The 26,130-nt window shown below is 40.0% G+C and overlaps 1 protein-coding gene and 1 long non-coding RNA gene across 10 annotated transcripts in view; one reads left to right on the plus strand and one right to left on the minus strand.

The window, feature by feature from the left end:
* Positions 1–2,643, minus strand: part of TPK1 (thiamin pyrophosphokinase 1) — a 559,100-nt gene extending 556,457 nt beyond the window's left edge. For 6 of the 9 annotated variants that reach the window (XM_081534537.1, XM_081534527.1, XM_081534535.1 and 3 more), the window contains exon 1: positions 2,610–2,643. The gene's annotated coding sequence lies outside the window, so the exon portion shown is untranslated. Of the gene's footprint in view, positions 1–1,689 lie in introns of all 9 variants that reach the window. The other 3 variants (XM_081534531.1, XM_081534538.1, XM_081534532.1) reach the window with 1 other exon arrangement.
* Positions 2,644–2,816: 173 nt separating this feature from the next.
* Positions 2,817–26,130, plus strand: part of LOC145523743 (uncharacterized) — a 237,653-nt gene continuing 214,339 nt past the window's right edge. Inside the window, exons 1-2 of the long non-coding RNA XR_014066865.1 lie at positions 2,817–2,970; positions 6,416–6,539. This is a non-coding gene — a long non-coding RNA (uncharacterized LOC145523743). The remainder of the gene's footprint in view (positions 2,971–6,415; positions 6,540–26,130) is intronic.

A 26,130-nucleotide genomic window follows, 5' to 3' on the forward strand; every position in this document is an offset into this window, starting at 1 on the left:
ATATGTGAAGTACTTCTGCTGCATATCAAAGTATGAAGATTGTGTCCAGGAAAAGTACTGTGGGACTGAGTTACTCTAGTCTCTTTTCCACAGAATATCACTTTTGCTTGAAAGAACAACTGATAGACACATTGTGGTTTTTCAGACATGGAGATCTGACAGGCATCGTCTCAAAAAAGAATGAAGGGAGCCTGCAACTCTAAGAAAAATAACTGACAGAATTTGTTGCCAATGATAAAATTCATGTCTCTATGAACAATTAGAATTCTAGAAAACGTTAAAACTGCCCTGTGACAGCTTCTCAATGCTGAAAGAACTTTCTTGGGAGATGGGTGGTAAGAGTAATGAATGTGATTTTTTAATATTGCCTAATGAAATGTGTAGGTAACTGGAAGATGTTATAAAATCAAGGATGGATAAAAAGATCCATTTGAAGTGCAATAGAGACAAATGGACTTTTAAGTATCTAAGTATGAAAAGTTTGTTGAGGTGATTTCAGATTCCAAATTGCAACTAATGTTTAAATAGCCACTAACTGTTGAATTTTGGTGTAGTATCAAAGGACAGGCACCACAATTATTTGAAAAGTATATAAAAATATTTCTGCCTTTTCCAATTATATATCTATGTAAAGCAGGATTTTCTTTAAATACTTCCATTGAAATAACCCATTTCAACAGTGAAAGTGAAAGTGAAGTTGCTCAGTCGTGTCCAACTCTTTGTGACCCCATGGACTGTAGCCCACGAGGCTCCTCTGTCCATGGGATTCTCCAGGCAAGAATACTGGAATGGGTTGCTGTTTCCTTCTCCAGGGGATCTTCCTGACCCAGGAATTGAACCCAGGTCTCCTGCATTGCAGGCAGAGGCTTTAACCTCTGAGCCACCAGGGAAGCCCAGTTGAATACCAAACAAACACATGGTATACCTCAGGGTCTTTTCTTTAGTTCTTTCTCCCTTAATAGTTCTTTACTGTATGGTCCAAGTTTGGCCAGATCCTAAGTATATCCATTCTAATTACACATTAAAAAATGGGGACCCATTGACCCACTGTGATATCTTCTTGGGTCAGGGTTTAATTTATCTTCTGGCCTCCATAAGTCCTAACCCTAACAGGCAACATGATGGCCTTTGGGATTCCCAGGTATCACTGTCAGATTAGGCATCGTATCCAATAACTCACAAAAATGTTTGGGTATTCCCCTTCTCAGTTATTCTGGAGATAGCCGAAGGCCAATTTAGGGGAAGATTAGGGCAAGAGTGATGTTTATACTTTATATACTTGTAAGAATATTACAAGTTCCTTCCTTAAAGGAACAATATCTCCTTGTTTATTAATGGGTTCTGGGTCTGTGAACTCAGATTTAGTAACAATGTGAGGTCACAACTTTCTAGTGTTGTAACTTACATTAACAATTCTCATTTTTTTCCCTTAAATAAGACAAATAATTGGCTTCCCACATTTTTAATCCCTAGGAACACCATGGTCTATTACCCTTGGTCATAAATCTTTGTGGATCAAGGCACCTTGGTAAATAAATCTTGCTACCCATTACAGTAACCACATGTATTAGGTTAGGGATTTCCACCTAGTCTCTGCCGTTCCAGAATCCCATCATTCCTGCTGATTCTACATATCTTAGTTCTAGGACAGCCATCATCAAACCATCAAAATGAACAAGCCATCTGTACCTGAGCATCCTTCACTGTGTTGGTGAAGTGTTTGTTCTCTGGGCCCTCCTGAGAAGTGTGGTCAGATGGCAGGTTCTCCAATCTTATTGTAATAAATTCATTTTAACATTCTTATACTCTGGAGTTTTCCGTCAATAACTTTGTTAAGGCAGTTCTGACATCTCTACAACATATGTTGTAGGTTAGTGTTGTGTCCTAACTTTAAAGAGTCATCTTAGAAACATAGTTGGACTGGCACTCAGTGTCCTTGGTGAATCCTGAGGGAGTCTTCCTCATGACTGCCGCCAAAACACAAGTCTACGGGCCTGATGCACAGTGAGGCCAAACAATGCCAAAATGCTGGAGTTTGGAACAGAGAAAGGTTTATTGAGGGCTCTGCAAGGAGATGAGTGACTCATGCCTTAAAAACCTCGAACTCCACAAAAGCTCTGGGCAGAGCCCTTTTCTAGGAGAGGGAGGAGCACGGTGAGTTGTTGCAAAGTCTTGCTGTCAGATCCTATGTTCTTGAGGTCAGGTCATGGTCAGATAACGATGTTTCTGTAAATCCCTATCTAACAAATGTTATCCTTTGTTCTGACAAGAAAGGACAGGGTTCCCTGGCACAACTTTCACCCTCTGAGGTCTAAATCCTGGCTGAAGAGGAGGCAGATTTCAGCTGGCAACTCTCTCAGGGCTGGGTCCCCACAGTGCTTTCTATGCAGACTGCCGCTGCCATCAGGTCGCAGAGGCAGGGATGGGGGAGGGGTTCTTTGCCGCCTTAAGGTCTGGGCTGGGCCCGTGGGTGGCCCTGGCAAGGGCTGTGGAGTCTGGCAGGATACAGCCCCCGGCTGTTCCCTGTGGCCTCCCAGTTCACCCTCACTGACCTCAGTCAGGTGAGCTAAAGGCCCCTACCTCCCAGAAGGCCAGGATCAGCCTCTTACCTCAGTCTCCTCCTAAGGACCAGCACTCCGCTTCGGAGAGTAGTGGAATGCCTCCCTAACGGTTGCTCAGTGACAGTTGCTTACTTGGGGGAGGGGCCAACTGCAGCACTGACCAATGGCTGAGCAGGACCTCTAACGGTTGCTCCTGGACAGTTGCTCACTAGTGGGAGGGGCCCATCCAGTACCCAGCAACCACCGCGTCGTCTCACTGTAATGGCGTTGTAACCGCTGCCTGGTGGACCAGAGATACTACCATCTGACCAGGTCAAGAATTTACTCTCAAGAGTCTGCTTTTTAGGGTCGATTCTGAGATGAGTTTCTTTCATCACAGTTTCTGTCAGAAAGCTTAAACTATGACAAGGCAAGTAGTTTATTCAGGGGGAAGTCTTTTCAGGGAACAGAATCCGGGACTGGTAAGAGTAGCCAGAGAAGGTGGGAAAGCCAGTATAGGGTGCATTTTGTCCGTGTTCCTACTGTGGGCAACTGAGGCTTGACCGTCCTTGTATAATAAATCTCAAGGTTATCTACTGGCAAATCAGCACACAGAATGGTTGTGCACAGCCACCCTGACTCCATGGAATTGAACTTGCTCTTGGAGTCATTCACACAGGCTCCCCAAGCAGCAGACTCTAGACTCCGGAGCAGGGTAAGAGTGCAGTGCAATTGAGAACAAAGTGCTATTTGATAACCAATCCTAAGAAGGATGGCACTATTGATGGCTGATGCATATGGTGGAACCATAAGATGGGAGGTGAGGCAAAGTGGGTGTTCAACACAAGACTTTAATGATCTTTAGGTTTTTTTGTTTTTTTTTCCATTTCTGTCTCTCATGACCATGGCCATGATCTGGACATTGACTTCACCTGTAATTGCCTTACTCTGAAATACTTAGCTCCCATTTCTAATTATTACAAATATTGCCAAGTATCTTTAACCAGTATTCACAGTATAATGCCTGTTGATAACATAAAAAAGGTAATAAAACAGTAAATAAAACTACAAAAACAAACAGGGTTCCCAAAGGGAAAGATCAGAGGAGGGATAAATTAGGAGCTTGGGATTAACATATATACAAAATAATCAAGACAGACCTAATGTATAGCACAGAGAATTCCACTCAATATTCTGTAATGACCTATATGGGAACAGAATCTGAAAAAGAAGGGATATATGTATACGTATAACCGATTCCCTTTGCTGTACACCTGAAACTAACACAAGTTATAAATCAACTATACTCCAACACAAAATAAAAATTAAAAATATTAATACATATCCATTGGTATAGGGAGCTCTTTAGGAAACACTTTTAGAGCTCCCTTATATTATTATTTCCCAGGCTGTTATTTAGTGAGCTTGACTTTATTCATGCATCACATTTTTCATACATAATATAGGCCAGGCACTATGCCAGACACATGAGTCCAAAGATAAATATAATAAGAAATAAAAAGTTTACAGTGCTGAAACTATAGTAAAGCATGCATGTAAGCACCTAAATAGTGAAGGACAGGGAAGCCTGGTGTGCTGCAGGCCACAGGGTCGCAAAGAGTCAGACACAATTTAACAACTGAACAACAGCAAGCACCCAAATAAACCATTTCAGAAGAGTGTGAGAATTCTTGGTAGATAAATATGCACTAGGCTGTGGGATTAAAGAGGAAAGAGAAACCTATATTGGTTAAAAAGGCAGAAATAAAGTTTCACTAAAGAATTAAATTTTGAGGTGGATTTTGAAGGATAAGTTGGACCTGGATGGATGGAGAAGTAACAAGGACATTTGCAAAAGCACAGAATCATGAAGAAGTGTGCCATGCTCACAAGGTGGGAATTGAAGCAATATTTTGGGGGTGGTATCAGGTGAGGGCAGAAATAAGAGATTTAAAATAAATATTGCATGGGAGGTTAGAAGTGGATTGTGACAAATCTTGTATAGTAATATTAGGGAGTTCTTTCATTGTCAGGAAATGACAGATTTAAATTTTGGCTTTGTGATAGAGAGGAAGATAAATTGGAGAAGAGGATTGAAGCTAGGAGACTGGTTAGAAAATTGTTAAAATAAGTCAAGAAAGAGAAGATATATGAACCAGGGCGGGGACAGTAAGAATACAAAATAGTGGATGGAGTTTTAAGATACATATGAAATAGAATCAATAGAACTTGCTTAATTGATTGATTCTCTTGACTCTCTTTCATAAGGACTCTTGTCCCAAACTCAATAATTCTATATTAAAGTATGGAAGAGTTAAAGTTTCCATTTGGATGACTGATAGATAGTACCATTAACTAAGATTGAGATATCAAGGGAAAATCCATATGTGGAGATGATGGGGAAAAATGAGCTATTTTTGAGAAGTTTCAGGTATAAATGGGGCAACCCAGTGATGATGCCAGTAAGGAACCACACTCAGTTTCTAGAAGAGCTCTTCTACCTCTATGATCTCAGTTACCAGCTGTATGATTAAAATCATCAAGTTCATATGCCCAGGACAAACAGCCCTTTGGAATTCCAGTGTCTCACAAGCATCTCAGACTCATCATATCCTAAACAAAACCTATTTTCCCCTAAATACTCTCTTTATCAAGTGTTATTTGTATTAGAAAATGGCATTTACTTATATTAGAAAATAGCATTACCATTCAACAGTTTAAGAATTTTATGTTTATTCGAGAAATATGTACTAACACATGCCAGGCACTGTTTCAGGATGCTGAAAAAAAAGCAGTGGTGTTTGAAAGCAAATGTGTTCTTATATGCAAAAAAGTAAAACCTCAAAAACAAACCAAACCAAACCCCTAAACTCACAGATGAATATAGGCATTAACAGAAAGCCAGCTTAGGGGCTAGAGAGTGAGAGGAGTATTTTAGATGCTAGGGTTAGGGAAAATTTCTCTCATGAAGTAAGAGTTGAGCAGAGTTCTCGAGAAAGTGAAGTGGTTTGCTTGTGAGATTTGTACCACTATTATTAATACTATTTGTACTATTACTAACAATATCAATTTATTATTAAAATAATATTAATAAATAATACTAATTGTATTATTAATACTATTTGTACACTGATATTAATACCTGATATTAGGAAATGGCAACCACTCCAGTATTCTTGCCTGGAAAATCCCATGGATGGAGGAACCTGGTAGGCTATAGTCCATGGGGTCGCAAACAGTCAGACACGACTGAGTGACTTCACTTTCACTGGGTATTAATACCTAATTAATACCTGACTGACTCATTGGAAAAGACCCTGATGCTGGGAAAGATTGAAGGCGAGAGGAGAAAGGGACAACAGAGGATGAGATGGTTGCATGGCATCACTGATTTGATGGACATGAGTTTGAGCAAGCTCCGGGAGTTGGTGATGGACAGGGAACCCTGTTGTGCTGCAGTCCATGGGGTTGCAAATAGTCGGACGCGACTGAGTGACTGAACTGAATTGATTAATACATTCATATGGCTGCTGTGACAAATTACCAAAACCTTAGTAGCTATGGCAACCCACTCTAGGACTCTTGCCTGGAAAATCCCATAGATGGAGGAGCCTGGTAGGCTACAGTCCATGGGGTCACAAGGAGTAGGACACGACTGAGCGACTTCACTTTTCGCTTTCACTAGTAGCTCAAAACAACACAAATACCTTACAGTTCTAGAGTTGGAAGTCCAAACTGGCTCTTCTTGGTCTAAAATCAAGATATAGGTTTGAAGTTCATTCCCTCTGGAGGCTGAGGAAAGCTTTGCTCCTTGCCTTTTCCACTTTTCGACGTTAGCCACGTTCCTCAGTTCATGCTTTCTTCTCTTTTTCCAGCATAACACCTTCTGCCTCTCTTACAAGGATGCCTGACTATATTGGGTCCACCTGAGTAAGTCATGGTAATCTCTCCAGCTGAAGACACTTACTTATATTTGAAAAACACCTTTCTCTATGTCAGGTATTCATAGCTTTTGCAATCTAGAATGTGGTTATCTTTGTGTGTGTGTGTGTGGCAGTGGTGTGTGTGTGTATGGCGGTGGTGTGTGTGTAATTATTCTATCTACTATATACACTAATGTGCATTCTGGGCAGTGGGAGGGTAACATGATAAAGCTTTGAGGTAAGAGCATGCACAGAGCCTTTGATAGGAAGCTAGTGTCTTACATCTAATCATTAAATCTTTTCAATGAAAACTTCTAATCATTTCTTAATTCTGTGTATTTCTCTCCATATTCACTTCCAGAACCTCTGATCAAAACACAACAATCATTTATGTGGACTAACATAACCATCTCTTGAATCCATTCTCGACTCTTATAAATCTATTCTCTTCAGAGAAGTAAAGATATTTTCAAAATGCAAATTGAGTCATGTAAAATGCCTAAAGTTCTTAGGTGAATTTATGGTTGTCCCTAAGTTAATTGGCCATCCACATCCAAATTTTCTGCACAATCTCTGGTATGCAGGCCATTCAGTATGGTTGTTCTCTTGCTCTCTCTATATCTCGTCAGACCAGTGCCTGCTTCACCTCCACCCAGCTCACAAGACTGACCTTCCTGCATACTTGCCCCAGGCCCCAACAGTGATTTTCTTAACAAAGGGGCAGTGATCAGGTGTCCCTCTGCTGGTTTCCCTGATAATTAATGGGCCCACCTGATATTAATTCCCCTATAACTAGTAATCTCCCCTCCTCCCCGGGAGCAAAGATCGCTGTCATGTCCTGCCATCTCCCACTGCCAGTTGCATAGGATGGGGAGTTGCTCCAGAACCTTCCTCAGACCTGTAAATCCCCTCAACCATTAACCACTGATGTCTCTCTTGCTGACTCTGAGCTCTTTCTTTAGTCCTGAAGCTGGGCAAGTTCAGGGCCCATGGAGTGCAGCCCAGCATCGCCTAAAAACTATTCAGTAACTTGTAGGTACAGACAAAAATATCCACTACGTAAATAACAGCAGAAGTATCATTGGAGCCCCTGATGCCATGACCAGCCTGCAGGCATGAGGAGTATGAGAGGGTGAGGTGAATGACTGTAAATAGAAGACTGAGAAGCTAAGGACAGAGACCAAGCACAGTCAGAATCAACCCTGAAAAGACAACATTGAGTGTTCAAATACTAGGCACAGCACTGGTTACAAGCAAGGGAAGGGTCTCGAGAGTGTGTGGACCTGAGTGGCTGCTTCAGAAAAGCAGTATTTCCAAGTTTCTTTGTTTAGTCACTCAGTCGTGTCCAGCTCTTTGTGACCCCATGGACTGTAGCCTGCCAGGCTCCTCTGGCCATGGGATTTCCCAGTCAAAGAATACTGGAGTGGGTTGTCATTTCCTTCTCCAGGGGATCTTCCTGGCTCAGGGATGGAACCTAAGTATCCTGCATTGGCAGACAGATGCTTTACCATGGAGCCTCATACTGGAGTGGGTTGCCATTTCCTTCTCCAAGGGATCTTCCCGACTCAGGGATCGAATCCAGGTCTCCCACATTGCAGGCAGATGCTTTACCCTCTGAGCCACCAGGGAAGCCCACCACCGAGCCTCAGGAGAAGGTAAATAGGAAGGGTGGGAGGACTTCTGTGGCGGTTTAGTGGTTAAGGATCCACACTTCCACTGCAGGAAGGACATGTTCCAACCCTGGTCAGGGAACTAAGATCTCGCATCCCCTCCAGTGTGGCAGAAAAAAAAAGAGGGTGGAGGCATTCTTTTTAAACATGTAGTGGGAAGGACAGAGATGTTCAAAGAGAATATCAGGGATACAGAAGAAGCACTAGAGAACCATATGAAAAACCAACTTGCCTCTACTGCTCACCGTGTTGTCCAAGAATGAAGTTGCCCTTCCCCTTAGTAAAAGCCAGTACTTTTGATCAAGAAATTCTGTCCAGAAAATAAATTGGAACAAGAAAAAGCCTATCACATCCATACAGAGTTGCAGTAGGAAGAGAAAATGAAAACCCAAACTCTAAAGCTGTTGAAATTTCCCCCACAAATCTCAAGCACAAAGCAGAATAAAATGATAATGCAATACTCTAAACTGAATGAAACAGCCTCAGACAAGCATTTCATGATTTCTACTATACCTGGATGTAACTAAGAACCTAACTAATTAGGAAGGAACAACTTTTCCTTTTAGTAGAATGCTAAGTAACAATGATGAAGCTAGAAAATTGCTGTTTTGAAACCATCATAGTTATAATTGGGGCAAGAATTTTCAACAGGTTTTAAAACTAGTGGGTGGAAATTTTGAAGAGAAGCAGCATCTTTGCATAGAATCAAGAAACTTATTACATAAAGAAAAACAGTAACTCAGTGGAGGAGACTAGTGGTTACAACTTTAACCTAGTGATCACAGTTAGCATCTCTAATAAAGGTTGTTTTGGTTTAGTTGCTAAGTTGTGTCTGACTTTTGCAACACCAATGGACTGTAGCCTATCAGCCTCCTCCATCCATGGGATTCTCCAGGCAAGAATATTGGAGTGGGTTGCCATTTCCTTCTCCAGGGGATCTTTCTGATCCTGGGATCGAATCTGCATACCCTGCATTGGAGCTGGATTCTTTACTGCTGAGCCACCAGGGAAGCCCCTAATAAAGGTTCCATTGACATTATCTGTATCCTGATGTGAAACAATGAGGAGACACATCAGTTATTCAAAACTCAAGCCATACGTACATAAACTGACTTAATCATGAGGAAACATTAAACTCAAACGAAAGAAATACCATCCAAAAATGTCAATGTTAAGGGGAAAGAAGGGAGGTGAAGGAAATCTTTCAGATTAAATGAGACCAAGGAGACATGATAAATAAAATTGATATAATGCTTGATCCTGGATTGGGCCCCAGATAGGAAAAAAACAATAGTATGTAGGACATTTTTGGATGTCTGGTGGTCAAGTAGACCCAACACAGCAGCACAGTGGCTACTGAGGTCAGGAGGTTTACTCTTGAACCTGTCGGGTTGACCTGCCACTACCGGTATGTGGCCAATCAGGGGACAACAAGCCCAGATGGACTCCGGCAGTTCATTCCTGACACTGCACACATGAGGTCATCATAGTCAGCCCCCATGTCTCTCATCTTACAAGATGATGCCAACTGGAGGGCCCAGGCACAGGTGGCCAATTGTAAGGTAGACCGAGGAGTTAAGCAGATTATTTAGAGGCCTGCAGCTGTGTCACAGTAGGTTGGGGAGAGGAAAGTCTTGGGCTCAAATGAAAGTATGGAGAGAGATGAGACACAGCTCTATGGCAGCTCCTCTCAAGCCTGAGTATCTCCCCTTGATCCAGGAGGAGTCTAGGATGTCTCCAGGACTCACGTGAGACTGTGGTCAAGCCTTGCCATATAGGACTACGTGAGGTCAGGCAAGGCATTAGGCTGCCGTGTGGCAGAACTCCTGCCCTGTGTTGCAGACAGACTAATGCTCCCCTCTCACCCCTTTCATGTCTTCACCCTAATCCCAGACCTGTGACTATGTCACTTTACAAGGCTAAGAGACTTCCCAGCTGTGAGTAAGGTTACAGATCTTCAGGAGAGATTATACTGGGTTATTACCATGGGTTTAGCTGCGTTACATGAGTCCTAAAAAGTGAATATGGAAAACTCAGCAGTGGCCACAGGACTGGAAAAAGTCAGTTTTCATTCCAACCCCAAGAAAGGCAATGCCAAAGAATGCTCAAACTACTGCACAATTGCACTCATCTTGCAAGCTAGTAAAGTAATGCTTAAAATTCTCCAAGCCAGGCTTCAGCAATGTGTGAACCATGAACTTACAGATGTTAAAGCTGGATTTAGAAAAGGCAGAGGAACCAGAGATCAAATTGCCAACATTTGATGGATCATCAAAAAAGCAAGAGAGTTCCAGAAAAACATCTATTTCTGCTTTATTGACCATGCCAAAGCCTTTGACTGTGTAGATCACAATAAACTGTGGAAAATTCTGAAAGAGATGGGAATACCAGACCACCTGACCTGCCTCTTGAAAAACCTGTATACAGGTCAAGAAGCAACAAATAGAACTGAACATGGAACAGCAGACTGGTTCCAAATAGGTAAAGGAGAACATCAAGGCTGTATATTGTCACCCTGCTTATTTAACTTATATGCAGAGTACATCATGAGAAACGCTAGGCTGGAGGAAGCACAAGCTGGAATCAAGATTGCCGGGAGAAATATCAATAACCTCAGATATGCAGATGACACCACCCTTATGGCAGAAACTGAAGAAGAACTAAAGAGCCTCTTGATGAAAGTGAAAGAGGAGAGTGAAAAAGTTGGCTTAAAGCTCAACATTCAGAAAACTAAGATCATGGCGTCCGGTCCCATCACTTCATGGCAGATAGATGGGGAAACAGTGGAAACAGTAGCTGACTTTATTTTTCTGGGCTCCAAGATCACTGCAGATTGTGATTGCAGCAATGAAATTCAAAGATGCTTACTCCTTGGAAGAAAAGCTATGACCAACCTAGACAGCATATTAAAAAGCAGAGACATTACTTTGCCAACAACGGTTTGTCTAGTCAAGGCTATGGTTTTTCCAGTGGTCATGTATGGATGTGAGAGTTGGACTATGAAGAAAGCTGAGTGCCGAAGAATTGATGCTTTTGAAGTGTGGTGTTGGAGAAGACTCTTGAGAGTCCCTTGGACTGCAAGGAGATCCAGCCAGTCCATCCTAAAAGAGATCAGTCCTGGGTGTTCATTGGGAGGACTGATGTTGAAGCTGAAACTCCAATACTTTGGCCACCTGATGCGAAGAGCTGACTCATTTGATAAGACCCTGATGCTGGGAAGGATTGAGGGCAGGAGGAGAAGGGGATGACAGAGGATGAGATGGCTGGATGGCATCACCAACTCGATGGACATGGGTTTGGGTAGACTCCGGAGTTGGTGATGGACAGGGAGCCCTGGTGTGCTGCGGTTCATGGGGTCTCAAAGAGTCGGACACGACTGAGTGACTGAGCTGAACTGAAAAAGTGAAGAACCTCCCAGTTGTTAAAAAGGGAGATCCAGCAGTTCCTGATCCACTGCTGCTGGTCTTGAATACAGAGGAGGAGGATCACAAGCCAAAAAATGGCAGTGGTCTCTGAAATCTGGGAATGACTGTGGTCCTGCAATCAGCCAGGAAACAGAGACCTTGGCCCTGCAACACCAAGGACCTGGATTCTGCAAAACTCAAGCAAGCAAGGTAAGAATTCCCTCCTAGAGTCTTTGGGAAGAAGCTCAGTCTGCCAGTGCTTTGTGCCTCTCTGTGCTCCAGTGAAAATGCTAACAAATTGTGACCTATAGAGTTATTAAAAAAAAAAAAGTGTGTGTATTGTTTTAAGCCACACAATTATTGATGACTTATTATAGCAGGGATAGAAAATGAATATAGCCTACAATGTGTTAATTGGCTAAAAATTGAAATATGGGCTCTGGTGTTATAACCCTCACTATTCCCAGAATTTGATACTATACTATAATTGCGCAAGAGAGTCCTTTCGTTCTTAGGAAATTCTATGAGGAATTTAGAGGGATGGGAATATATATTGGAGTTTACAGTCAAATGGTGTAACCAGTGTGACAAAATGTTAATGCATGGTGAAATCTGTGTAAAGGGTACCATTCTTATATCTTTCTTGTGATTTTTAAGCTTGAAATTATTTCCAAATACAAAGTTTTTTTTTTTTGAGGAGTACTAAGTGATATCATCTGTGTTCCTCCTTATATCAGCCTTAATTAACATGACCTACCAGCTCTGTGGGCTTTGCTGGTGGCTCAGATGGTAAAGAATCTGCCTGCAATGCAAGAGACCTGGGTTCTATCCCTGGGTTGGGAAGATCCCCTGGAGGAGGGCATGGCAACCCACTCTGGTATCCTTGCCTGGATAATCCCCATGGACAGAGGAGCCTGGTGGGCTGCAGTCCATGGGGTCACAAAGAGTCAGACACAACCGAGTGACAGAACGCACCAGCTCTGTGACTCCAACTTAGCTTTTTAGCCTCATAATGTCTGCTTCACCCGCCCTTTCTCTGAGTATGGCCTAGCCACACTCCTGTTGCTCAGAGTTTTCATACAGGTGGGTCTCCCTGCCTGGTGCGTCTTTGTTCCTTCTTGTTTAAAAGCACAAATACCAAAGAAAGATAAAGCAGAAAAGAATACAACAAAACCCTTTCAACCATTAACCATGAAAAGTATTAGTGCTCAGTCATGTCCGACTCTTTGCCACCCAATATAGCCTGCCAGGCTCCTTGGTCCACAGAATTCTTCAGGCAAGAATACTGGAGTGGGTTGCTGTTCCCCTTTTCAGGGAATCTTGAACCTGGGTCTCCTGCATTGCAGGCAGGTTCTTTACTGTCTGAGCCACCAGGGAAGCCCAAAGACAAAAACTGTAATACTTTAAAAGACTAAATAAAATTTTCAGTGCATTTAAAAAAACTTAAATACTTGACTTAGGAATAAAGAACTCGTATAAGGAACAGATGTTTTCTCGGTTAAAGGCTTGCATTTTATATACAGAATGTTTGTTGTAAAACCTTACCTTTAATAGTAAGGAGAAAGGGGTGGTGTTAGGAGAATATTATTTTTTGCAGAACAAGACTGGAAAATGCTAGGCTCACACTGGGCAGAATGGCTTTCTCTGAAAGTACCTCCTCAGGGCTATTCTAGCCACACATATGCTCAGGAGAACAGGGTCATGTGATGTTACATTACACTGCATACAACATTACAACTTCATGTCCACTCACTCCATTACATCCATACATTTGTGGTGGTTGTGGTTCGGTCACTAAGTCGTGTCCTACTCTTGGGACCCCATGGACGGTAGCCCGCCAGGCTCCTCTGTCCGTGGGATTCTCCAGGCAAGAATACTGGAGTGGGTTGCTAAATCCTTCTCCAGGGAATCTTCCCAACCCAGGAATTGAACCCAGGTCTCCTGCACTGCAGGCAGATTCTTTACCGACTAAGCTGCAAGGGAAGCCCACATCCATACATTACACAGCATAATATCATCTAGGGTCATACAACATGACACTCACAAAGTTCAAGGTCCAGTCTCAACACTGTTTGGAGCATCTTCTTACATCCAACTTAGATAACAGAGGTTCCTTTCTTCTTGTTCTCATTCACTGAACAAATACTTACCTGGGACAAACATTTGCTTTCTTCTATGTCCAATACACTATATGTTATAAAGAAATGGTGATTAGAAAACAAATATATGTCCACATCAGATCAGAAGATGTGTGAATCCAAAAATGAAAACAATTGTTTTAATATACCTAAGATTTGTCTTTGTTAATTTTATCCTGAATGCATACAGAATCAAAGACAGATTCCTCATTAATTACACATAGTAAACAAAAAATGGGGTTTCCTAGGTGGCTTATTGGTAAAGAATCCACCTGCCATGCAGGAAATGAGGGTTCGATCCATCCCTGGGTCTGGAAGATCCCCTGAAGAAGGAAATGGCAACACACTCCAGTGTTCTTGCCTGGGAAATCCCTTGGACAGAGGAGCCTGGTGGGTTACAGCCATGGGGTCACAAAACCCAGACACGACCGAGCCACTGAGCAACAACAAAACAAGTGCCTCTGCCCCCTGCTCCACGCCCTGCCGCTCGATCAGGCACGAGGGCAGATGGAAAGGGTGAGGAACGGGGAACAAAGGGTTAGCAATGCACTGTTAGATAGGTGCCCTTCCTCCCTCCTGAAAGGAGATAAAACTCTCTTGTTCCTTTGAGAAGAGATGGAAAGAATCCTGGGTTTTCACCCTAACCACTTGTCAGGTAGATATATCTTTCCCAGATAAACCATGGGTACCTCAGAATTTTATGGCATAGAGATGTCTCCAGGGTCTGGGTTTCAGACCTTTTGAAATATAGATGCCTAGGGAGATAGTCCCTGAGATTTCCCAACAACTTGGGAGCTTAATTTAGGGACCTACTCCGGGCTGTTTAAGAGAAGTTTTATTCTCCTTTCTGATCTCTGAACACTAAACAAATGGGTACAGACCTAATTCTCACAGCATGTGAAGAGTCTAGGGAAGGTGTGACTTTTATAGGAACACAAAAATCCAAGAAGTTTTAATTCCCTTCCAGAATTTGATAAAGAATTTCAAATACAAGAGACATAGTAAAGGATTATGACGATACGATATGTAGGTGATATGTAAAATCTTCAAAGAAAATTTTCTTTTGATTGAAGGTTGAATGGTGGATATAATTTCAATAGTGCATATAGGAGATGGTGATGATTTCTTATAATTTATACATAGCAAGTTTGATTTCTTATACTTTATATATAATAAAGTATAAATTTAAGAATTACTGTTAATTTACAAGGGTTAAAAACAATGCAAAATTTATAATTGGTCCATTTTTTATGCTTGCATACCTAAATAAACTTTGCAAAACAAGAATCTTAGCAATCATATATCATCAACTTTGTATATAAAAAAAAATTAAATGAATTTGATTAAAAAACTTAGGTAAAAAACTCTTAAACTTTATTCTCCTGTGATATTTCTTTGTCAGCTCATCAAATTGAACTCTTACTCATTTTTCCATTTGGGATCACACTGAAGCAATATAGATACATTTTTATTTTCCTTAATTAAGAAGCTGGTATGAATAGTCTTCTAGCTAATTATGTTTTTTTCCTTTCACTTTGGCATTTTTTTTGGATTACATGGGGAATGGGAGAAGGCAGTGGCACCCCACTCCAGTAATCTTGCCTGGAAAATCCCATGGACGGAGGAGTCTGCTAGGCTGCAGTCCATGGGGTTGCGAAGAGTCAAACATGACTGAGTGACTTCACTTTCACTTTTCACTTTCATGCACTGGAGAAGGAAATGGCAACCCACTCCAGTGTTCTTGCCTGGAGAATCCCAGGGACAGCGGAGCCTGGTGGGCTGCCGTCTATGGGGTCGCACAGAGTCAGACACGACTGAAGCAACTTAGCAGCAGCAACAGCAACATAGGGAATTAGAATATTGTTCTGGATTTACTGCTGTAAAATACTTCAGATGACAAAGCATACACTGTGAGAAAAGGCATGTGAGAGGATGGCTAGTACAAAACAAAGATCAATTTTTCTCTAGAAATTGAGGAGAATATATCATCACATAATATTTAAGAACTTTCTTATGGCTAAGTAATCATTCAATGCAAAAGACAGTTATTATAAACAGGTCCAAAGAACAAATTACACTGCTAGTTGTCAAAGTGGAGGCTAAACACAATTTGAAATTGAGCATATCATGGAAAATGAAATATATGTTCTTGAAGATGACCAAATTTACACGTACTACAAAAAACTCTTTTACTTGAGTATGTTTCTCTGGTGGCTCAGATAGTAAAGAATCCACTTGCAATGCGGGAGACCTGGGTTCGATCCCTGAGTTGGGAAGATCCCCTGGAGAAGGGAATGGCTACCCACTCCAGTGTTCTGGCCTGGAGAGTTCCATGGACAGGGGAGCCTGGGAGGCTATAGTCCATGGGGTCACAAAGAGTTGGACACGACTGAATGACCTTCACTTTCACTTTTTTTCATGAAGTATTCAGTCAGAAATTTAAAATCAGAAACACTACACACAACTGAACTTCCATTCACATCTTTTGCTTTTTCATTCATTAAACATTGTATATATTATGTTGTTTAATTCAACAAAGCAGTAATAGATGCAAAAGCCATTCCATTTGAGAAAATACTTTTAAATTTAGTTTCTTAAAACTGAAATTTTATGTTTGAATATTTAGTTAAAAGCCATTTTAGAAATAATGTTGATTAAATAATCTGATTTTTTGCCTATTAAAATTCAACTATTTTGTTCAAAATATTACTTAATATTCTTTCAATATGGAATTTACATTGTATTGTATTTAAGCACTACTGTATTTTTAAAAATAAGACATTTGCCTTTGAGATCAATGTGAACTTAAATTTCCCTCTTATTACAAGGTGCTTTCTATAAATGGAAAGCTTAATGCACGGAAGTTATCAGAAACATCCAAAATTCATGGAGAAATGAACAGTAAACACAGCAAGTCCTACAGGGTTTTAAATAACTGTCTTCTGAACTATAAAGCTTTGTTGACCTTATATGAATTGTTCATCCCACAATCCATTGATGAAATATCAGTCCTCCTCTGCAGGCTGTTTTAAAATCCTGAATGATATATGGTGCAATGACTACATTTCCTCTTTGCTATGCGTGCTTCAAAAAACTCCACTAACACGGAGATCTAAAGTGCCTGCTAAAATCTTTCTCAAAGATTGTTTGATCTTAAACTGTATTTAATGCTGAAGTGAAACATATTCCATGTCCAGGGAAATCATTCTAGTGATGAAACCCTTTGAAGCTTAAAACAGTATAGAAAGAACCTGCCTGACTTCCAGAATTAGACTGTACGGAGGTAATTGAGCCAAATAGCAGTTTTATCCCCAAGTGAAATTACTTCCCCTGCATAGAATATGAAGCATCTGAAGATTTATCTGACATTCCTGATACCTCAGCAGTGACACTGATATTGGATGACACATTTGACACCAGGGAAGGATCATTTCTCTTTAGAATCCTCTATGTTTGTTAATCAAATGATCATTGCTGGGTGCATCTTCTTCATGAATATAAATTACTAGCCCAGGAAAGGACTTATATTTGTATAGCATCTTTTATTATGAAGAATCTTCCAGGGTGCAATGAACGCATTTTATATTGCCATTTGACATGTTTAGAGACTGCTTCATTCAGCATTGTGACATCATCCTTAAGTTACTGTTACATTTAGGATGTAGTTTAGTAAATAGACCAGTCTTCTCCTGTCTTGGGGAAGTTAATTTTTTTCTCTTAACTAGGCACACATTGCCAGCAGAATTCTGCACACTCAGACTTTTGGTAATGGACTATGATAATTATCCATATTTCTTTCAACACCCTATTGACAATGCTGATGTGTTATTAAATTTGACTGTTGATTTTAATTTCCTGTTTGGCACTATTACTTAAACTCAGTGTGATTTCTGAATAACAGACTATGCTCCCATGGCTAGGTTTCTTATCAGACTATAAGCTTCATGAGGGCAGAGGTTTTTGTTCATTTCCTATGTATCTCAATGCATCAAACAGTGCCTGGCATATAGTTAATGCTCAAAAGTTTTGGTTGACAGAATTGAGGATATAGATAAACAAGAAATAAGAAATATGTATATTTATAATATTATATTTGTTGAAATAGTATGTAATAATGGATTAATTCCAAATTATATACTAGAAGTCATTTGTAACCTAATGTAGACTTCCCTGGTGGATTCAGTGGTAAAGAATCCTCCTGCCAGTTCGGGAGATGTGGGTTCCATCCCTGGGTTGGAAAGATTACTCCAGTATTCTTGCCTGGAAAATCCCACCGACGGAGGAGCCTGGTGGTCTACAGTCCATGGACACGACTGAGTGACTGAGAACACATGCAAACATGGAATAAATATTACAGAACTACAAGTAACTGGAAAAAGTCTAATAACATCCCCATCTTAGTGGGCATTTATCATGCTTTTGTCATTCAATTTCTTTTTCATATCTCTTTTTATATTGGGAACATTCTCATGAGAATCTTTAAGAGTCTCATTTCGAATCTAGTATTCCCCACATTTTAGCCTCTTTTTCAGATATATTGTGAATTGTGTTTTATTGTCTAGAACACAGATTATTCATTATACTGTTTGCCTCATATATTTTAAAAATTTATTTTTTATGAAGAATAATTGCTCTACACTATTGGTTTCACTTCCGCCGCACGTCAGCATGAATTAGCCATAGGTGTGCATCTGTCCCCTCCCTCTTGAGTCATCCTCCCACCTCCCATCCTTTCCCACCCCTCTAGGTTGTTACAGAGACCTGGTTTGAGCTCCCTGAGTCATACAGCAAATTTCCATTGGTTATCTGTTTTATGTATGGTAGTGTATATGCTTCCATGCTACTCTCTCCACTTGCTTCACCCTCTCCTTCCTCTCTCCCACCCAAGTCCTTAAGTCTGTTCTCTCTGTCTGTGTCTCTGTCACTGCCCTGCCAATAGGTTCATCAGTACCTTCTTTCTAGATTCCATGTATATGCATTGACAAACAATATTTGTTTTTCTCTTTCTGATTTACTTCACTCTGTATAATAGGCTCTAGGTTCATCCACCACCTTAGAATTGACTCAAGTGCATTCCTTTTTATGGCTGAGTAATATTCCACTGTGTATATGTACCACACCTTCTTTGTCCATTCATCTTTGATGGACCTCTAGCTTGCTTCCATGTCCTAGTTATTGTAAATGGTGCCACAGTGAACAGTGGGGTACGTGTGTCTTTTTCAAGTTTGGTTCCCTCAGGGTATATTCCTAGAAGTGGTATTGCTAGGTCATACGGTAGTTTTATTCCTAGTTTTTAAAGGAAGCTCCATACTGTCTTCCATAATGGCTGTATCAATTTACATTCCTTCCAGCAATGCAAGAGGGTTCCCTTTTCTCCACACTCTCTCCAGCACTTGTTGTTTGTGTATTTTTTGATGATGGCCATTCTGATCAGTGTGAGGTGATATCTCATTGTAGTTATGATTTGATTTCTCTAATAATGAGCAATGTTGAGCATCTTTTCATGGTTTATTGGCTATCTGTATGTCTTTGGAAAAATGTCTGTTTAGATCTTTTTTCCCACTTTTTAATTGGGTTGTTTGTTTTTCTGGTATTGGGTTGTAAGGGCTGCTTGTATGTTTTGGAGATTAATCCTTTGTCAGTTGTTTCATTTACTATTATTTTCTCCCATTCTGAGGGCTGTTTTTCACCTTGTTTATAGTTTCCTTTGCTGTGAAAAATATTTTAAGTTTAATTAGGTCCCACTTGTTTATTTTGTTTTTATTTCCATTATTCTAGGAGGTGGGTCATAGAGGATCTTGCTATGATTTATGTCATACAGTGTTATGCCTATGTTTTCTTCTAAAAGTTTTATAGTTTCTGGTCTATATTTAGGTCTTTAATTTATTTTGAGTTTATCTTTGTGTATGGTGTTAGGAAATGTTCTAATTTCTTTCTTTTACACGTAGTTGTCCAGTTCTCCATTGTTATATTTTTATTGTAGTTGGTTTTGGTATTAACTTTGTCTCATCCTCCTTTTATATATTTTATTTTTTGCAAAAGTTTGCAGAAAACATTTTCTTCAATGTTTGATAGAATTAACAAATGTAACTATCTGAGCCTGAAGTTTTATTTGGTAGAGTTTTATTTTTGGTCTCTTTTGCTGAACTTAACTGTTGATATAAATGGGTGTTCTGCATTCATCTCAGTTACTGTGAGAGTGGCGTTGCAGTATTCTGCTATGGTTGTGGAATTGTCTATTTCTCCATTTAATTCTTTTATTTTTAATCGTTCATGTAGTTTCAGTTCAGTTCAGTTGCTCAGTCATGTCCGACTGTTTGCAACCCCATGGGCAGCAGCACACCACGCCTCCCTGTCCATCACCAAATCCCGGAGTCTACCCAAACCCATGTCCATCGAGTTGGTGATGCCATCCAGCCATCTCATCCTCTGTTGGTCCCTTCTCCTCCTGCCCTCAATCTTTCCCAGCATCAGGGTCTTTTCCAATGAGTCAGCTCTTCGCATCAGGTGGCCAAATTATTGGAGTTTCAGCTTCAACATCAGTCCTTCCAATGAACACTCAGGACTGATCTCCTTTAGGATGGACTGGTTGCATCTCCTTGCAATCCAAGGGACTCTCAAGAGTCTTCTCCAACACCACAGTTCAAAAGCATCAATTCTTTGGCGCTCAGCTTTCTTTTAGTCCAACTCTCACATCCATACATGATCACTGGAAAAGCCATAGCCTTGATGAGACGGACTTTTGTTGGGAAAGTAATGTCTCTGCTTTTTAATATGCTGTCTAGGTTGATCATAACTTTCCTTCTAAGGAGTAAGCATCTTTTAATTTCATGGCTGCAGTCACCATCTGCAGTGATTTTGGAGCCCCCCAAAATAAATTCAGTCACTGTTTCCACTGTTTCCCCATCTATTTGCCATGAAGTGATGGGACCGGATGCCATGATCTTAGTTTTCTGAATGCTGAGTTTTAAGCCAACTTTTTCACTCTCCTCTTTCACTTTTATCAAGAGGCTCTTTAGTTCTTCTTCACTTTCTGCCATAAGGGTGCATATCTGAGGTTATTGATATTTCTCCCAGCAATCTTAATTCCAGTTTGTGCTTCCTCCAGCACAGCATTTCTCATGATGTACTCTGCATATAACATTTTGGGCGATATCAATCTCTTTCTCTTCTTTTTCTGGGACTCCACTTACATATATATTAAACTGTTGATATTGGCCTATAGGTTCTCAATTTTGTCCATTTTTTTCTCAATATATTTTTTTCTCTCTTCCTTCAATTGAATATTTTTGTTTGTTTGTTTTATCTTCAGATTTACTGCTTATAATTCCTGACATGTTCATTCCGCTCATAGATAAGATGTTCTGAAATTTCCATTTGGTTCTTTTTTACTATTTTTTATTCTTCAACTAATATTTCTTTTCTTTTTATTCATTTGAAGTGTGTTTTCCTTACTTCATGGTTCATATTTATAGTAGCTGCTTTAAAGATTTTGCCTGATAGTTCTAACAGTTTGGATTTTCATCAGATTCATATGTGTACTGTTGCTTCCCTTGAGAAAGGGCCACGTTTTCCTAGTTATTTGCCTGTGGAGTAATTTTAGATTTTTTATTGGACAGTTTTATGTTTTGTGGTATAGTCTGGGTTGAGTTATAATCTTCTAGATAATATTGATGGTTTTTTTTAGAAGGCAGTAAAGCAGTTAGGTTTATACCATGTGATCTGTCTCTCACTCTGTGTATGGTGTTCAAACTTCAGTTAAGCCTTTATTTTTGGTTGGGAGCTGTCCCACACGTGTGTCATTCAAGTGTTAAGACTGTTACTTGTGGAAGTTCATGTACAAAATTAGGGGATATTCTGTTATTCCCTTAGGTATTTCTTTTTCTTTTCTCCTCTCAGGGGCTCTCCCAGATTCCACTCAGAAGTATGGTGGGGTGGCTATTGGAGTCCTTGGCTAGGTATAACTTTTCATTACTCTCCATTACTATGACTGACTCTTTGGGAAAGTCATGTGATGAAAAAAAAAATCTGAAAATCCAAACCTGTGCAAGTCGCTTCTCTAACTTTAACTCACTTGAAGAATCAGACTACTTTACTTTTCAGAGTTTTCATGTTGTTCGTTTTGAATTTTGTCTAAAATTTATCACTGAAATCAGAAGAAAGAATGGACCACAGGAAGTTTGTACCAATAAAGTGGGCTTCCCAGATGGTGCTAGTGGTAAAGAACCCACCTGCCAGTGCAGGAGATGTAAGAGAAGCACTTTCGTTCCCTGGGTCCAGAAGATCTCCTGAAGGAGGGTGCAGCAACCCACTCCAGTATTCTAGCCTGGAGAATCCCATGGACTGAGGCCCCTGTCATGCTACAGTCCATGGGGTCACAAAGAGTTGGACATGACTGAAGCAACTTAGCATGCATGCAGACATGCACCCCTAAAGCAAAAGCAAAACTCCTATGTCTTGTCTCCTTAACCTCTGCCATAATTGTATTTTTGTCTCCCTTTTCACTGGAGATTTTATGTATTTTTGTTTTGCTTTTTAATGATACTTGCAAGATATTTGTTTAATATTTTTCAATTGAATCTTTATTTTCTATTTCTTTAATTTCTGATTTGTTCCTATCATCCTTTATTGCTTTTTCTAAATTTAAAAAATATTCTAAAATGAGAGATGTAGCTAATTAATTTTAACCCTTTCCCTGGTGGCTCAGATGGTAAAGAATATGCCTGCAATGCAGGAGACCTGGGTTCCATCCCTGGGTGGGGAACATCCCTTAGAGAAGGGAATGGCTACCTACTCCAGTATTCTTGCCTGGAGAATTCCATGAACAGAGGAGCCTGACGGGCTATAGTCCAAAGGGTTTCAAAGAGTTGGGCATGACTGAACCACTAACTATATTAAAATATAAGCATTTAAGTGATACAGTTTTCTTTTTTACAGCTTTATTGAGGTATAATTGATATACAAAGAACTGTGCATATTTAATATGTGCAATTTGATAGGTTTGGGCATATGAAAGCATCCATCATTACAACCATATCCATCATAGACATACTCATAGAGTTTCTTTGCATATCTCCCACTTTTTTTTATAGTAAGAATACTTTACAGATTACTCTTTTAACAAATTTTGAAGAGCACAATGCCATGTTAACTAAAGACACTGTTGTACAGCCCATCTCTAGAACTTACTTATCTAGCATAGCTGAAATTTTAGACATTCTGAACAATTGTTGCCTATTTCCCTCAACCTCCAGTTCCTGGAAAACACTATTGTATTCTTTGCTTCTATGAGTTTGAATTGATGCTTTTGAACTGTGGTGTTGGAGGAGATTCTTGAGAGTCCCTTGACTGCAAGGAGATCAAACCAGTCCATCCTAAATGAAATCAGTCCTGAATATTCATTTGAAGGACTGATGCTGAAGCTGAAACTCCAATACTTTGGCCACCTGATGCAAAGAACTGACTCATTTGAAAAGACCCTGATGCTGGGAAAGATTGAAGGCAGGAGGAGGAGGGGACAACAGAGAATGAGATGGTTGGATGGCATCACTGACTCAATGCACATGAGTTTGAGTAAGCTCCGGGAGTTGGTGATGGACAGGGAGGCCTAGCATGCTGGAGTCCATGGGGTCGCAAAGAGTCAGACACAACTGAGTGACTGAACTGAACAGGTATGTGAAAAGATGTTCAACACCACTAAACAATAGGTAACTACAAAAACCTCAATGTGATATCACGTCACAGCCATTAGAATGGCCATGATCAACAAAAGAGATAATAAGAAGTGTTGAGGAAGATGTGGAGAAATTGGAGCCCTTGTACATTATTGGTTATGAGAAATGGTGCAGCCACTATGGAAAAAAATATGAAGGGTAATTAAAAAAAGTAGAATTGCCATTTGATTAGGTGATCCTTTTGAATATTTATCCAAATGAATTGAAATCAGGATCCTTAAGATATATTTTTACTCCCATTGTCCACTGCAGCATTATTCACACAAGCCAAGAAGTAAAGATCTAAATGTCTATTAATGTATGAATGAATGAAGAAAACATGGTATATACATACAGTGGAATATCACTTGGTCTTACAAACAAGGGAATTCTGTCATATGCTACAAAAACATGGATAACTTAACTAAATGGAATAAGCCAGCCATAGAAGGACAGATACAACATGATTCCACTCTTGTGAGTTCTCAAAGTAGACAAACTCATAGAAGCAGAAAGTGGAATGGTGGTTGCCAGGGGTTGGCAGTGGCAATTTGGGGAGATGCTGTTTAATGGGTATAGAGTTTCAGTCATGCAAGGTGAAAAAATTCTAGAGATTTGCTCTACAATACTCTGCATCTAAAACTACATTGTGCTGTATTCCTTAAGAAATGTTAAGAGGCTAGATTTCATGTTATGCATTATTTATTATGCAGAAAGTTAAATCTAAGATTACTGAATGAAAATAACATTATTGTATTTTGTTCTTTTTTCACAGTACTTTGGATAATTTTAGACCTGTACTAGGTACTATATGGATATTACAGAGTTCTTAGAGTTTATAAAACATGTCAGTGCTGCCATATTTTATTAGGTTGGCCAAAATGTTCATTTGGGGTTTCCATAACATCTTATGTTAGATGTTGTTGATGTTAACATTTAACATCTTGTGGAAAAACCCAAATGAACTTTTTGGCCAACTAGTAGCCATAGATCCAGAGATGTAAAGAGATTAATTACAGGTCTACAGTGGACGCTAATGGTATAGAACCTGCCTGCCAATGCAGGAGACATAAGAGATGTGAGTTTGATCCCTGGGTCAGGAAGATCCCCTGGAGAAGAGAATGGTAACCCACTCCAGTATTCTTGCCTGGAGAATCCCATGGGCAGAGGACCCTGGTGGCTATAGTCCATGGGGTCACAAAGAGTCAGACACAACTGAAGTGACTTAACACACATGCAGTCAACTCTAAAATTGGAGGGTTTTCCTTCAAGCTTTGTACTTTTTCTACTGTACCATCAATTCCTTCTTTTCTAAATTGCCTTAAATGAGGCAGTCTAATTCTCCAACTGGTAAAATTAAAGCATTTTGGTACCACTTTTGGCATCAATTACTATCTTAAGAAATTGCAAAGAAAAGAAGATGCAAAGAAAAATAGAAATTGAGATTATAGTCTTATACAGTAGTCTCAATAAGAAAAAAACTACTTAAATTCAGAGGGAATGATTTTGTGTGTGTATTTGTTGAGACTGGTAGAAGGAATTTGAATCTAAAAAATTAAAATATGTAAATGAATTATAAAGATGTCTTTCTTTGGCTTCCTTAGGACAGGGAAAGCATAAAAAGTGTTCATGTGAAACATTATGAAAAAATTCTCATTTTATAGTTGCCGACCATTAAAACTTAATCAGATGGGAGATTGTTAGATAACAAATATGACTTCTGTTTTTAAGAAATATGATCAATAGAGTAAAAAACTACCTTTTGATGTTGATTATTTTCAGTACTGCTTGGCAGTAATGATGGTATCATATGATAATATCCCTCTGATTTTTCTTTATGTCTTAGAAGAAAGTATAAATGATTTCAAGTCCTTCTCTCATATTTTCTCAAATGTATCCACAAATTAGGCTAAAGAATGGGAATTGTTTCTCGAAGGAAGATAACCTTCAGGCAACATTTTTGAGTTGATTTTTTTTTCTCATGTACTAGAACAGTAAATCTATGAGACTTATGACCACATAAGGACTTGCATTCTTTTTATATGAAAACATTTCTATTTCTAAAGCTGAATAATATTCCGTTGTGTATCTATACCACCACTTGTGACTACATGGATGAACCTTGGGGACACTGTGCTAAATGGAATATCCAGAAACAGAAAGAAAAATATTGCATAATCTTACTTGTATGTGAAATCTAAAACAGCCAAATTCACAGAAGCAGAGATTATAATGGTGGTCCCCAGAGGTGGGTAGGTGGGGTAAATGGGTCAGAGTGTCCACAGTGGCAGTGATGTAGGATGAACACAGCTTCAGAGGTCCAGTCTACAGCAGAATGACTAGAGTTAGTAATAATACTGTATTGTAGGGCTACCCTTGTGGCTCAGAGGTAAAGAATCTGCCTGCCAATGCATAAGACACGACTTTGATCCCTGGTCTGGGCTGATCCCACATGCCACGGAGCAACTAAGCCCATGTGCCACAATTATTGAGCCTGTGCTCTAGACCCTGGGAACCACAACTACTGAGCCTATGTGCTGCAACTACCGAAGCCCACATGCCCTAGAGCCTGTGCTTGGCAACGAGAGAAGCCACTGCAATGAGAAGCCCGCGCACCACAACTGGAGAGTAGACCTGGATTCCCGCAACTAGAGAAAAGCCCGTGCAGCAACAAAGACCCAGCACAGCCATAAATAAATAAAATAATACTGTATTGTATACTAAAAGTTTGCAGAGAGTAGA

This window comes from Giraffa tippelskirchi, chromosome 10, assembly GCF_054371585.1.
Source record: "Giraffa tippelskirchi isolate mGirTip1 chromosome 10, T2T-mGirTip1v1.2.pri, whole genome shotgun sequence".
Classification (NCBI taxonomy): Eukaryota; Metazoa; Chordata; class Mammalia; order Artiodactyla; family Giraffidae; genus Giraffa; species Giraffa tippelskirchi.